Below are 16,153 nucleotides of genomic sequence, written 5' to 3' on the forward strand. Positions count from 1 at the left end.
TCTCCCAGATGGACCTGAGGGTAAAGGGTCTCTGCGAGCCAAGACTCGCAGCCAACATGATCTATCCAGGGAACGCCCACCGGAGTACGGTGGGAAATTAACATAGGTTTTCGGGCTGGGTTACACCGCAGAGGCCGAGAGATCCTTGTGGACGGTTCAAGCAAGGATCTGCGGGTGAACGACTCACAGGCTGTGGAGTTTATGACCCAGAGGCAGGCATTGCCCTGGTGATTAAACTCCCCATTACGATGAGTGCCCAGCACGCTGAACTGTCTGCGGTGGTATATGTAGTCACACACTCCGACGAATTCCCCAGCCCACACACGATTTTCTCGGACAGTATGTTCACATGCAATTCCTGTCTGGAGTACTTGGCTATCTGGTCCCGTCGCGGATACACATCTGCAGACGGGAGACCCCTGGCAATTAAGCCCCGACTGGAAAAGATCATGACAGCCGTGGGGGAGGAAGGGAAGATCTATAAACATAAAGTGAAGGCACATTCCACGACTGAACCCCGTAGCGAGGGAAACCAGCAGGCTGACATGCTGGACAAGCAAGGTGCGCAAGGGCAAGCTCTGGGATCCGTACAACCGAGGCCCCATCGCAGCAGTCAGGGGCAGGATTGGGATGACAGGGAGGGCAGGGGTAGCATTGTCCCCGGAACTAAAAACGGTTCAGATCCAAGACCCCGTCCCCAAAACTGTCCTGAACACGCTAGAAAAAGGGGATAGGGTAGACGGCCCGTACAGAAGGAATGCTGTTCAGGGGGGAGCAATGGGTAGTACCCCAACAACAGCGGAGAGAATTCCTCCAGCTTGCCCACGAGGTTCCAGGAGCAGGACACCCTGGACCTGAGACCACTTGGCAACAGGTGGAACAGGCAGGGTGCTGGCCGGGACTCAGGGAAGACGTCCGCGAGTTCTGTGCCAGCTGTCTGGTGTGCGCTGCCAACAACCCCGACCTCCAGAAAAGGAAGGTGTCTATGGGACATATCAGTAGGGTAGAGGGATCCTGGCAGTCGATCCAGGTCGATTACATTGGGCCCCGACCCACTGCCCAGGGAGGTTACAAGTACTGTCTCGTGTTGGTGGATGTATTCACCAAATGGGTGGAAGCCTTCCCATGCCGAACAGCCACTGCCCTGGGAACAGCCAGGATCCTGGTCAGGGAGGTGTTCTCCCGATGGGGACTACCCCAGTACGTGAAGTCCGACTAGGGGAGCCACTTCACCGGGCAGGTGATGCAGGAGATCCTTAAGGAGCTCAGCATCAAAGGTAAATGGCATGTCGCCCACAACCCGCAGTCATCCGGGCCTGTGGAGCGTTTAAACCGCAACATCAAAGAAAGGCTGCGAAAAGAGACAGGGGACTCACCCAAGAGGTGGGTAGAGGTCCGACCACTGGTCCTCATAGGGATCCGGGCCAGCCAGTCAAAGATCACGGGGTACTCCCTGTATGAGCTCATGACCGGCAGAGCCAGGTGAACCCCCACCCATGTATTAGCCCCGGTACTCACGGAAGGTCAGCTCCGGGAAGCGAGCTGGGACAGCTTTGTCAGGAACCTGTTTGAACACATTAAACAGATTCACTGGCAGGCTGCTGACAATATGGGAAAACAGCATCGGAGCAACTGACTGCTGTTAGAGCCCCTCAAACACCACGAATGGGAGATAGGGGACCAGGTTATGGTATGGAACTATGCTCGAGTAGGGGTTTATGAGGCACTGTACATGGGGCCGTACCACATTGTCGACAAGGCAAGCCCCATGGTCTGTGCCGTGAAAATGCCTCGCCGTACAAAGTGGTTCCACATAAACCAGTGCAAACTTTTCAACCCCGGGCCAGCAGCTAAACATAAGGGACAGCCAGAAACAGAGAACCGTGTTAAAGGCAGGGACCCTCAGCCAGCAGCCCCCGACTGTGGAAATCCCACAGGGGACGTGGCAGACACACAGACTGTACCCAGAGGGGCGATGGACTGAGTTACTGGAGGAGCTATCCCCCCAATCATTTGGGACTTGGACGCACCCCCAGGAGTCAAAACCCTGAGAAGGACTCTCCGCACACCACGGCCTAAGTCACCGTGGTCACCAGCGCCCAATTTAAGTGGTTCAGCCCCGGGGGAGGGATCTGCCGTGAAAGGGTACCTAAGATCAGGGACCAGCCTGCGAGCAGGGACACCCAGCCGGTAGTCTCGGGCGAGGAGGGACCCCCAGAAGAGATAGTGGTGGACCAGCCACTAATTGGGGGTCCCCAGCCCACGGCCCTCAACCAGGCAGAACCCCCAGGGGACAAAATGAACCAGGCAGACACCCCCAAAGGAGCGGTGTGCTGTATCACCGGAGGGGACATTCCCCCAATAGTGTGGGACTCAGACCCACCTCCGGTCAGGACACTCCAGGTCCTGCGGTGCAGTCCGACCGACTACCGGCCCCGCTGGAAACCCAGAGGCCGGAGAAGAAAAGAGAAGGGCATAAATTAACCTGGCCACCTGGAGATGGGTGGCAGATGTACATAAATAATATGATATGTGTTAAGGTATTTTTAGTAAGAATCTAGCGTAGTGTAGATTATGCGTGTAATGATTTCAGTGCACCACAACCGAAAAGAAACCACACGTCTGGAAGGTGTGAAACGAGTAGAATAGGATCAGGATGTTTATATGAATATAGAAGTTAAGAGTTTCAGCCGACAGTCGGTGACTAAATAGTGACATATGTATTGGGGAAAGGAAAAGACCCCACCTTGTCGGCAGTAAAAGAGGCACTACAAGATCGATAACAACATGAACAGGGTCCTTTTCCTGCTCACCCTGATAAGGATGAGCAGCGACAGCTGAGGAGACGTGGAAGAATCCCCCATTTATGGTCTCAGGAGAGAGAGCACCGATCGTGACTGCAGGGGGTGGCACCCCGGGTGTGGAAGAGCTCGCCGTGTACGCCCACGAGGGAAGGTGGCCAGGGTGGATGGGGTCTCATTCCACCCACTACTCCAGCCAGGAAGGGTTTACCTCTGGGGAGGCCTCCGTTCCATGCCCCAGGATACGGGTCGTTGCAGCGTGGGTCAGTGTCACGGAGGGAAAACGTGTGTTTGACTTGTAAAGGAAAGATTGCCCTGGGTAGATGGTGCTGGCTCAGGAAGCTGAGCAAGGATGTGGGGGATCAGCACTCTGACTGGGAAAGACTCGGGAATGACACGTACCGTATCATCACGGGGACACGGGGAGGAGTGAAGGTGTGTTAGAACAAGTGGTGGGAGTCTGAACAGGGAATTTACGTCTGCATGTGGTGGTCAGAGGAGATCTGTCCTGCAGACATATCAATCACCTTTGCCAGGCAATGGCAAGATGACGGGGAAGGGATGGGGTGGGATTCCAGCCTACACGGGTGTGTGGTCCCACACTCCCCACTCCCAATTAACACCACCAAACTTATAGCATGCATTAAGAAACCCCTGCCCACGACCCCGCCAGTGAGAACAATAATAGAAAGGTGTCCGACCAGCACCAAGTGACTCGGGAATGGATTAGTATTGGTACCAACCGAAAAGGTGTTATACCAGGGGCTACATTATGCAGTAGCTTCAGTTATTTTAAACTTTACCGAGGTGCATATACCTGACTGGTGCCCGAAGGAAACAGAGCAGCTATACCAGGCCCTACTCAGAGAAATGTTCAAGAACTTTTATGAGTTAGAATTTGAGAATGTAGACAAAACAGATATATACATCCTATACGCGAGGGACACCATGGGCACGGGAAGACCTAGAAGGGGCACCTTGAACGACATTTTAACTGCATATCATGCAGGATCCTCTGTGATAAATAGCCTGGACGATATAGAACTACACATGCAGATAAATGGTCTAAAGAACCAACTGAGAAACATCATGAAAGTAGAAAACACAGGAGAAGGCTCAGAGCTACACGAGGACCAGGCTATGATGATCCATTTAAAGGAAATCGTGGCTGAGCTGGAAAAACATGCACAGACAGGGAATGCACTCATACGGGAAGATAGGAATGCTTCTGACCAGGTTGCACAGAACGAAGTGTGTGTGCTGTACGGGGCATGGATTTTGGGCGAGGGCCGCAACAACCTGGAGGATTTAAAACAAGGTTTAGTCCCCTCCTGGATCAGTAACAAGCACCTCGCAGCCCTCCACCCGTACAGTAACTCACGAAGCCCGTGCCAGCTCGGCCTAGCTTCTGAAACTTACCCTGTCCCAGTCGATCGCGATGTTCTAATCACACCATCATGGGGATAGTACTAAGGATGTCGGTCATGGGTGGGGCAGCCCTTCCCACACTGTATACAGGGTGGAGAACATTGGAGTCATTCAAGCAGGTGCACATGTTCATTTCACAGCAGTCCCACCCGATGTCATAAAGTGGGAACACGCTGTGACGGGAACTGACCTCTCCGGGTGCACACATAATACTGTGTCCCCAGCACTTGAACACCTATTCTAAACCACAGTGTGGGTTTAAAGCTGCTGGTGCACAGTCTGTCAACTGTACCATGGAGGTAATGGCACAAAACCATGTCCCTCCACAGGGAGCATACATCGGGGGTGGGACATATTGTGTCACCACCAGTGCGCCCCACTACCAACATGGACACTTCTGGTGTCCGGTCAGTGACAGCAGTTTTTGCTTTAAACCCGAGGCAGAAGTTCAAGTGTCCCAGGAACGGATTGTCCCCATTCCTGAACCCTCCACTGTTCACCTCAGTGTGAGAGAAAACATTACAAACCTGCAGGATTATTTGTTCATTTGGCGATGAAATTCCCCCACTACCCGAACAACTTACTGCTCTGCTAGCAGCTGTAGTTATCTCACGAAAACTTTTCGATTCTCGAGAACAGAAAACAATTGAGATAGGGAGAAAGATTCTAGAGATCACAATTCCACCTTGGTGGGACATTTTCAGAAATATAGAAGTTCCTGCCGGGATCAGAATAGCTTCCCACTTTTTGGTTGTCTGTCAACTCACGATTATTCTTTACTTATGGTGTCTCACTTGTTGAGTGAAACGCAGAGGCCGTCAGGTCAGGCACCAAAGGTGCTGTACGCTCCCTGGCCAAACTTGGGGATCGCACAGGGAGGAGTAACACCATACTACCATGAACTCATCCTTTTTTGGCGTGGAAGCAAGTCATCCTCATTTCGAGGGACCGCCTATGAAGATGATGATGATGGATACATTAACGTCCCGACAGCTCATTGATTGCAGGAGTGGGACCGTGTGGCGCTTCAGAAGACATGTCAAAAAGACAAAGTCACTGATTCCGTCTCATGTGCTCCTCAAATCAGGAATAGCAACAAACTAAAAATGCTTAATAATGGTTACACCTTATCTACAAATAAACTACATAGTTGGCTTGTTGGTCTAGAGGTATGATTTTCGCTTCGGGGTTGTTATTTGAAATATGCGAGAGGTCCCGGGTTCAAATCCCGGACGAGCCCTCATTTTGCCGCGAATTTTGAATTTGCATCGAACTTTTGCAAAGAAAGACTTGCATTTCTGCAGCGTCTGTCAGGAACTCATGATGCCCCAAAGTGCTTTTCAGTCGTTGAGTTGCCTTTGAAATGTTGTCACGTGAGGAAAGATGTGCCCAAGTCACCTCACACGCACCTCAACTCTTTGTGAAGGAGATCATAGAATCATAGAAGTTTACAGCACGGAAGGAGGCCATTTCGGCCCATCGTGTTTGCGTCGGCCAACAAGAGGCTATCCAGCCTAATCCCACTTTCCAGCTCTAGGTCCATAACCCTGCAGGTTACGGTACTTCAGGTGCACATCCAAGCACCTTTAAAATGTGGTGAGGGTTTCTGCCTCTGCCACGCTTTCAGGCAGTGAGTTCCAGACACCCACAACCCTCTACTTGAAGAAATTTCCCCTCTAAACTTTCTACCAATGACTTTAAATTTATGCCTCCTTGTTGATGACCCATCTGCTAAGGGAAATAGGCCCTTTCTATCCACTATATCTAGGCCCCTCATAACTTTATACACCTCAATGAAGTCTCCCCTCAGGCTCTGTTCCATGGAAAACAAATCCAGCCTATCCAATCTGTCCTCATGGCTTAAATTCTCCACTCCCGGCAACAGACTCGTAAATCTCCTCTGTATCCTCTTCAGTGCAATCATGTCCTTCCTGTAATATGGCGACCAGAACTGCACGCAGTACTCCAGCAGTGGCCAAACCTGCCCCACCGACCCCTTCTCTTGTATTCTATGCCTCGGCTAATAAAGGCAAGCATTCCATATTCGTTCTTAACCACATTAGCTACCTGGCCTGCGACTTTCAGGGATCTGTGGACATGCACTCCCTGGATTCTGGGGAGGACCCAGCAGATTGGAAAACTGCAAATGTAATGCCCCTATTTAAAAAAGGAGGCAGACAAAAAGCAGGAAACTATAGACCAGTTAGCCTAACATCTGTGGTTGGGAAAATGTTGGCCTCCATTATCAAAAAAACAGTAGCAGGACATAGAAACATAGAAACGTAGAAAAAAGGTGCAGGAGAAGGCCATTCGCCCCCTCGAGCTTGCACCACCATTCAATAAGATCATGGCTGATCATTCAGCTCTGTACCCCTTTCCTGCTTTCTATCCATACCTCTTGATCCCTTTAGCCTTAAGGGCCACATCTAACTCCCTCTTGAATATATCTAACGAACTGGCATCAACAACTCTCTGTGGCAAAGAATTCCACAGGTTAACAACTCTCTGAGTGAAGAAGTTTCTCCACATCTCGGTCCTAAATGGCTTCCCCCTTATCCCTGAGACTCTGCCCCTGGTTCTGGACTTCCCCAAACATCGGGAACATTCTTCCTGCATCGAACCTGCCCAGTACCGTCAGAATTTTATATGTTTCTATGACATCCCCTCTCATTCTTCTAAACTCCAGTGAATGCAGGCCCAGTCGATCCAGTCTCTCCTCATATGTCAGTCCTGCCATCACGTGAATAAGTCTGGTGAACCTTCGCCGCACTCCCTCAATAGCAAGTACATCCTTCCTCAGATTAGGAGACCAAAACTGATACACAATATTCCAGGTGACGCCTCACCAAGGCCCTTTAAATCTGCAGTAAGACCTCCCTGCTCCAATACTCAAATTCCCCAGCTATGAAGACCAACATGCCATGTGTCTTCTTCACCGCCTGCTGTACCTGCATGCCAACTTCCAATGATTGATGTACCATGACACCCAGGTCACGTTGCACCTCCCCTTTTCCTAATCTGTCACCATTCAGATAATATTCTGCCTTCACGTTTTTGCCACCAAAGTGGATAACCTCACATTTATCTACACTATACTCCATCTGCCATGTATTTGCCCACTTACCGAAACTGTGCAAGTCACCCTACAGCCTATTAGCATCCTCCTCACAGCTCACACCGCCACCCAGCTTAGAGTCACCTGCAAACTTGGAGATATTACAATCAATTCCGTTGATTCCATCTAAATCGTTGATGTATATTGTAAATAGCTGGTGTCCTAACACTGAGTCCAGTGGCATCCCACTAGTCACTGCCTGCGATACTGAGAAGGACCCATTTATCCCTGCTCCCTGCTACCTGTCTGCCAACCAGTTCTCTAACCACATCAATACATTACCCCCAATACCATATGCTTTAAATTTGCAAACTAATCTCTTGTGTGGGACCTTGTCAAAAGCCTTTTGAATTTTCAAACACATTACATCCACTGTTTTTCCCTTGTCCTCTCTGCTAGTTGCATCCTAAAAAAATTCTCGAAGATTTGTCAAGCATGATTTCCCTTTCATAAATCCTTGCTGACTTGGACAGATCTTGTCACTGCTTTACAAATGTGCTGCTATTTCATCTTTAATAATTGATTCCAGCATTTTCCCCACTACTGATGTCAGGCTAATCGGTCTATAATTATACATTTTCTCTCTCCCTCCTTTTTTAAAAAGTGGTGTTACATTATTTCCCCTCCAGTCCATAGGAACTGATCCAGAGTCGATAGACTGTTGGAAAATGATCACCAATGCATCCACTATTTCTAGGGCTACTTCCTTAAATACTCTGGGATGCAGACTATCAGGCCCTGTGGATTTATTGGCCTTCAATCCCATCAATTTGCCGAACACAATTTCCTGACTAATAAAGATTTCCTTCAGTTCCTACTTCTCGCTAGACCCTCGGTTTCCAATTATTTCCGGAAGGTTATATGTATCTTCCTTCGTGAAAACAGAACTAAAGTATTTGTTCAATTGGTCTGCCATTTCTTTGTTCCCCATTATAAATTCACCTCATTCTGACTGCAATTGACCTACGTTTGTCTTCACTAATCTTTTTCTCTTCACATATCTACAGAAGCTTTTGCAGTCAGTTTTTATGTTCCCTGCAAGCTTCCTCTTATACTCTATTTTTCCACTCCTAATTAAACCCTTTGTCCTCCTCGACTGAATTCTAAATTTCTCCCAGTCCTCAGGTTTGTTGCTTTTTCTGGCCAATTTATATGCGTCTCCTTGGAATTAACACTATCCCTAATTTCCCTTCTTAGCCACGGTTGAGCCACATTCCCCGTTTCAGTTTTTTCTCCAGACAGGGATGTACAATTGTTGAAGTTCATCCATATGATCTTTAAATGTTTGCAATTGCCTATCCACCATCAACCCTTTAAGTTTCATTTGCCAGTCTATTCTAGCCAATTCACATCTCATACCATTGAAGTTACCTTTCCTCAAGTTCAGGATTCTCGTCTCTGAATTAACTGTGCCACTCTCCATCTTAATAAAGAATTGTACCATATTGTCGTCACTCTTCCCCAAGAGGCCTCGCACAACAAGATTGCTATTAGTCCTTTCTCATTCCACATCACCGAGTCTAGGATAGCCAGCCCTCTAGTTGGTTCCTCGACATATTGGTCAAGAAAACCATCCCTAATACACTCCAGGAAATCCTCCTCCACTGTATTTAGAAACATAGAAACATAGAAAATAGGTGCAGGAGTAGGCCATTCGGACCTTCTAGCCTGCACCACCATTCAATGAGTTCATGGCTGAACATGCACCTTCAGTACCCCATTCCTGCTTTCTCACCATACCCCTTGATTCCCCGAGTCGTAAGGACTTCATCTAATTCCTTTTTGAATATATTTAGTGAATTGGCCTCAACAACTTTCTGTGGTAGAGAATTCCACAGGTTCCCCATTCTTGGGTGAAGAAATTCCTCCTCATCTCGGTCCTAAATGGCTTACCCCTTATCCTAAGACTGTGTCCCCTGGTTCTGGACTTCCCTAACATTGGGAACATTCTTCCTGCATCTAACCTGTCTAACACCGTCAGAATTTTAAACGTTTCTATGAGGTCCCCTCTCATTCTTCTGAACTCCAGTGAATACAAGCCCAGTTGATCCAGTCTTTCTTGATAGGTCAGTCCCGCCATCCCGGGAATCAGACTGGTAAACCTTCGCTGCACTCCCTCAATAGCAAGAATGTCCTTCCTCAGGTTAGGAGACCAGAATTGTACACAATACTCCAGGTGTGGCCTCACCAGGGCCCTGTACAACTGTAGCAACACCTCCCTGCCCCTGTACTCAAATCCCCTCGCTATGAAGGCCAACATGCCATTTGTTTTCATAACCGCCTGCTGTACCTGCATGCCAACCTTCAATGACTGAAGTACCATGACACCCAGGTCTCGTTGCACCTCCCCTTTTCCTAATCTGTCTGTCTCTCTGTTTTAACCACCAAAGTGGATAACCTCACATTTAGCCATATTATACTTCTTCTGCCATGCATTTGCCCACTCACCTAACCTATCCAAGTCGCTCTGCAGCCTCATAGCATCCTCCTCGCAGCTCACACTGCCACCCAACTTAGTGTCATCCGCAAATTTGGAGATACTACATTTAATCCCCTCGTCTAAATCATTAATATACAGTGTAAACAGCTAGGGCCCCAGCACAGAACCTTGCGGCACTCCACTAGTCACTGCCTGCCATTCTGAAAAGTCCCGATTTACTCCTACTCTTTGCTTCCTGTCTGACAAACATTTCTCAATTCATGTCAGCACACTACCCCCAATCCCATGTGCTTTAACTTTGCACATTAATCTCTTGTGTGGGACATTGTCGAAAGCCTTCTGAAAGTCTAAATATACCACATCAACTGGTTCTCCCTTGTCCACTCTACTGGAAACATCCTCAAAAAATTCTAGAAGATTTGTCAAGCATGATTTCCCTTTCACAAATCCATGCTGACTTGGACCTATCATATCAACTCTTTCCAAATGCACTGCTATGACATCCTGAATAATTGATTCCATCATTTTACTCACGACCGATGTCAGGCTGATCGGTCTATAATTCCCTGTTATCTCTCCCAAATTTTTTAAAAAGTGGGGTTGCATTGGCTACCCTCCACGCCATAGGAACTGATCCAGAATCAATGGAATATTGGAAAATGACTGTTAATGCATCCACTATTTCCAAGGCCACCTCCTTAAGTACTCTGGGATGCAGTCCATCAGGCCCTGGGGATTTATCGGCCTTCAATCCCATCAATTTCCCCAACACAATTTCCCGACTCATAAGGATTTCCCTCAGTTCCTCCTCCTTACTAGACCCTCCGACCTCTTTTATATCCGGAAGGTTGTTTGTGTCCTCCTCAGTGAATACCAAACCAAAGTACTTGTTCAATTGGTCTGCCATTTCTTTGTTCCCCGTTATGACTGCCCCTGATTCTGACTGCAGGGGACCTACGTTTGTCTTTACTAACCTTTTTCTCTTTACATATCTATAGAAACTTTTGCAATCCGTCTTAATGTTCCCTGCAAGCTTCTTCTCGTACTCCATTTTCCCTGCCCTAATCAAACCCTTTTTCCTCCTCTGCTGAGTTCTAAATATCTCCCAGTCCCCAGGTTCGCTGCTATTTCTGGCCAATTTGTATGCCACTTCCTTGGCTTTAATACTATCCCTGATTTCCCTTGATAGCCACGGTTGAGCCACCTTCCCTTTTTTACTTTTACGCCAGACAGGCATGTACAATTGTTGCAGTTCATCCATGCGGTCTCTAAATGTCTGCCATTGCCCATCCACAGTCAACCCCTTCAGTATCATTCGCCAATCTATCCTAGCCAATTCACGCCTCATACCTTCAAAGTTACCCTTCTTTAAGTTCTGGACCATAGTCTCTGAATGAACTGTTTCATTCTCCATCCTAATGCAGAATTCCACCATATTATGGTCACTCTTCCCCAAGGGGTCTCGCACAACGAGATTGCTAATTAATCCTCTCTCATTACACAACACCCAGTCTAAGATGGCCTCCCCCCTAGTTGGTTCCTCGACATATTGGTCTAAAAAACCATCCCTTATGCACTCCAGGAAATCCTCCTCCACCGTATTGCTTCCAGTTTGGTTAACCCAATCTATGTGCATATTAAAGTCACCCATTATAACTGTACACAACTCCCACTAACGTTTGTTGCCCTTTGGTATTCTGCAGCTCTACCCATATAGATTCCACATCATCCAAGCTAATGTCCTTCCAAACTATTGCCTTAATTTCCTCCTTAACCAGCAATGCTACCCCACCTCCTTTTCCTTTTATTCTATCTTTCATGAATGTTGAATACCCCTGGATGTTGAGTTCCCAGCCCTGATCATACTGGAGCCACGTCTCCGTAATCCCAATCACATCATATCTGTTAACATCTATTTGCACAGTTAATTCATCCACCTTATTGCGGATACTCCTTGCATTAAGACACAAAACCTTCAGGCTTGTTTTTTTTACACCCTTTGTCCTTTTCGCATTTTGCTGTACAGTGGCCCTTTTTGTTCTTTGCCTTGGGTTTCTCTGCCCTCCACTTTTCCTCATCTCCTTTCTGTCTTTTGCTGTTGCCTCCTTTTTGTTTCCCTCTGTCTCCCTGCATTGGTTCCCATCCCCCTGCCATATTAGTTTAAATCCTCCCCAACAGCACTAGCAAACACTCGCCCGTGGACATTGGTTCCGGTCCTGCCCAGGTGCAGACCGTCCAGTTTGTACTGGTCCCACCTCCCCCAGAACCGGTTCCAATTCCCCAGGAATTTGAATCCCTCCCTGCTGCACCACTGCTCAAGCCACGTATTCATCTGTGCTATCCTGCGATTCCTACTCTGACTATCCCGTGGCACTGTTAGCAATCGCTAGATTACTACTTTTGAGGTCCTACTTTTTAATTTAGCTCCTAGCTCCTTAAATTCATTTTGTAGGACCTCATCCCTTTTTTTACCTATGTCGTTGGTACCAATGTGCACCACGACAACTGGCTGATCTCCCTCCCTTTTTAGAATGTCCTGCACCCGCTCCGAGACATCCTTGACCCTTGCACCAGGGAGGCAACATACCATCCTGGATTCTCGGTTGCGGCCGCAGAAACGCCTATCTATTCCCCTCACCATCGAATCCCCTATCACTATCGCTCTCCCACACTTTTTCCTGCCCTCCTGTGCAACAGAGCCAGCCACGGTGCCATGAACTTGGCTGCTGCTGCCCTCCCCTGATGAGTCATCCCCCTCAACAGTACCCAAAGCAGTGCATCTTTTTTGCAGGGGGATGACCACAGGGGACTCCTGCACTACGTTCCTTGCACTACTCCTCCTGCTGGTCTTCCATTCCCTAGCTGGCTGTGGACCCTTCTCCTGCGGTAAGACCAACTCGCTACACGTGATACTCACGTCATTCTCAGCATCGTGGATGCTCCAGAGTGAATCCACCCTCAGCTCCAATTCCGCAACGCAGACCGTCAGGAGCTTGAGGTGGATAGACTTTCTGCAGATAGAGTCGTCAGGGACACTGGAGTCGTCCCTGTGTTCCCACATGGTACAGGAGGAGCATAACACCCGACCGAGCTCTCCTGCCATGACTTAACCCTTAGATACACTTAAATTGGCAACAACAATGTTAAAAGTTACTCACTGATATAGAAGAGAAAAAAGAAAAGAGAAAAACTACTCACTAATCACTTACCCTCTTGGCTCTGACGTCACCTTTTGATTTCTTTCTACTTCTTTTTTGCCTTCTCTCCCCGCTGCAGCTGCACAGGTACGCCTCTCGGACTGCCGCCGCCTCTCGCTGCCGCTGGGTCTTTATAGGCCTCACCAACCATGCACTCCCACCTCTCGGACTGGCGCCGCCTGTCGCTGCCGCTGGGCCTTTTATAGGCCTCACCAACCACGCACTCCCGCCTCTCGGACTGCCGCCGCCTCTCGCTGCCGCTGGGCCTTTTATAGGCCTCACCAACCACGCACTCCCGCATCTCGGTTTGGTTAGCACAATGTCTATGCAGATTAAAGTTGCCCATGATAACTGCTGTACCTTTGCGCATCCGTAATTTCTTGTTTGATGCTGTCCCCAAACTCACTACTACTGTTTGGTTGTCTGTGCACAACTCCCATGAGTGTTTTCTGCCCTATGGTATTCCGCAGCTCTATCCATACAGATTCCACACCATCCAAGCTAATGTCCTTCCTTACGATTGCGTTAATTTCCTCTTTAACCAGCAACGTTACCCGACCTCCCTTTCCTTTCTGTCTATCCTTCTTGAATGTTGAATACCTCTGGATGTTGAGTTCCCAGCCTTGGTGACCCTGGAGCCATGTCTCTGTAATCCCAATTATATCAAATTTGTTAACTGCTGTTGATGCAGTTAATTCTTCCACCTTATTACGAATACTCCTCGCATTGAGGCACAGAGCCATCAGGCTCGTCTTTTTAACATACTTTCTCCCTTTAGAATTTTGCTGTAATGTGGTCCTTTTTGATTTTTGCCTTGTGTTTCTCTGCCCTCCACTTTTATTTTTCTTCTTTCTATCTTTTGCTTCTGCACCCATTTTACTTCCTTCTATCTCCCTGCATAGGTCCCCATCCCCCTGCCATATTAGTTTAACCCCTCCTTAACAGCACTAGCAAACACTCCCCTAGACATTGGTTCCGGTTCTGACCAGGTGCAGACCGTCCGCTTTGTACTGGTCCCACCTCCCCCAGAACCGGTTCCCATGTCCCAGGAATTTGAATCCCTCCCCCCTGCACTACTCATCAAGCCACATAGTCATCTGAGCTGTCCTGCAATTTCTACTCCGACTAGCACGTGGCACTGGTTGCAATCCTGAGATTACTACCTTTGAGATCCTACTTTTTAATTTAACTCCTAGCTCCCTAAACTCAGCTTGTAGGACCTCATCCTGTTTTTTCCGATATCGTTGGTACCGATATGTACCACGACAGCTGGCTGTTCACCCTTCCCCTCCAGAATACACTGCAGCCGCTCCGAGACATCCTTGACTTTTGCACCAGGGAGCAACATACCATTCTGCAGTCTCGATTGCAGCCGCAGAAACATCTATCTTTTCCCTTACAATAGAATCCCCTATCACTATAGTTCTCCCATTCTTTTTCCTGCCCTCCTATGCAGCAGAGCCACCCCAGGTGCCATGGACTTGGCTGCTGCTGCCTTCCCCTGATGAGTCATCTCCTCCAACAGGACCCAAGGTGGTGTATCTGTTTTGCAGGGGGATGACACCAGGGTACTCCTGCACTACCTTCCTTCCACTGCTCTTCCTGATGGTCACCCATTCCCTATCTGCCTGAGTAACCTTTACCCACGGAGTGACCAACTCACTAAACGTGCTATTCACGACATCCTCAGCATCGCGGATGCTCCAGAGTGACACCATGCGCAGCTCCAGTGCCGCAATGCGGCCTGTTAGGTGCTGCAGCTGGATACACTTCCTGCACATGTAGTCATCAGGAACACTGGAAGCGCCCCTGACTTCCCACATAGCACAGGAGGAGCATGACACGTGTCCGAGCTCTCCTGCCATGACTTAACCATTAGATTACTTAATTTGGCAACATGCCAAAGGTTTCTTGCTGCTAAGAACAAGAAGAAAGACAAAGAAACAGAAAACTACTCACCACTCAACCAGCCAATCACTTACCCTCTTGGCTGTGACGTCACCCTTTGATTGCTTTTGACTTCTTTCTTACTTTTGACCTGCACCAGCTGCAGATCGCTGCTCGCTGCTCCTCCAGCCGCTGCTGCTTCGACGGCCGCCGATCCCCGGACTCCCGCTGGGCCTTTATAGGCCGCTGCTCACACCTCCTCCGGTCACTGCTCCTCCGACTTTTGGAAAAAAATAATTCAGTCAGGCAGAGTCTGCATGGATTTATGAAAGGGAATTCATGTTTGACAAATTTGCTGGAATTCTTTGAGGATGTAATGAACAGGGTGGATAAAGGGGAACCAATGGATGTGGTGTATATGGACCTCCAGATGGCATTTTGACAAGGTGCCACATAAAACATTATTGCACAAGATAAAAGTTCACGGGGTTGGGGGTAATATATTAGCATGGATAGAGGATTGGCTAACTAACAGAAAACAGAAAGTCGGGATAAATGGTTCATTCTCTGGTTGGTAAACAGTAACTAGTGGCGTGCTGCAGGGATCAGTGCTGGGACCCCAACTATTTATAATCTATATTAACGACTTGGAAGAAGGGACCGAGTGTAACGTCGTCAAAGATTGGAGGAAAAGCAATGTGTGAGGAGGACACAACAAATCTGCAAAATAACATAGCCAGGCTTAGTGAGTGGGCAAAAATTTGGCAGATGGAGTATAATGTTGGAAAGTGCAAGGTTATGCACTTTGGCAGAAAAAATCAAAGACAAGTTATTATTTAAATGGAGAAAAATTGCACAGTGTTGCAGTAACAGCGGGACCTGCGGGTACTTGTGCATGAAACACAAAAGGTTAGTTTGCAGGTAGAGCAATTGATCAGAAGGCCAATGGAATCTTGGCCTTTATTGCAAAGGGGATGGAGTAGAAAAGCAGAGAAGTCTTGTTGCAGTTATAAAGGAGATTGGTAAGGCAAGACCTGGAATACTGCGTGCAGTTTTGGTTTCCATATTTAATACTGCTTTACTTGCTTTGGAGATGTAGAATTTACCAATATTTCGCAAAGATTCCTTATACCTGTTCCCCTGCAGAGGAGAAGAATCCCTTTCTGGACTTTTAAAATGGAAGGACAAACTTCGGGACACAAATGAGTTTAAAGAGGAAGACGAGGCCTGCTGGGGATGAAAGGGGATGCATTCATGGAGCCCCCACAGTGTTTTAACTCATAAA

General features: G+C 48.1%; 1 non-coding gene across 1 annotated transcript; it reads left to right on the top strand.

The window, feature by feature from the left end:
* The first annotated feature begins 5,381 nt into the window (after positions 1 to 5,381).
* On the top strand, positions 5,382 to 5,469 carry trnap-cgg (transfer RNA proline (anticodon CGG)). Its single transcript is given in 2 exon segments — positions 5,382 to 5,417; positions 5,434 to 5,469. It is a non-coding gene; the product is annotated as a tRNA-Pro (tRNA).
* Positions 5,470 to 16,153: the final 10,684 nt, after the last annotated feature.

The sequence above is a fragment of the Pristiophorus japonicus genome, unplaced genomic scaffold (assembly GCF_044704955.1).
Source record: "Pristiophorus japonicus isolate sPriJap1 unplaced genomic scaffold, sPriJap1.hap1 HAP1_SCAFFOLD_252, whole genome shotgun sequence".
Lineage (NCBI taxonomy): Eukaryota > Metazoa > Chordata > Chondrichthyes > Pristiophoridae > Pristiophorus > Pristiophorus japonicus.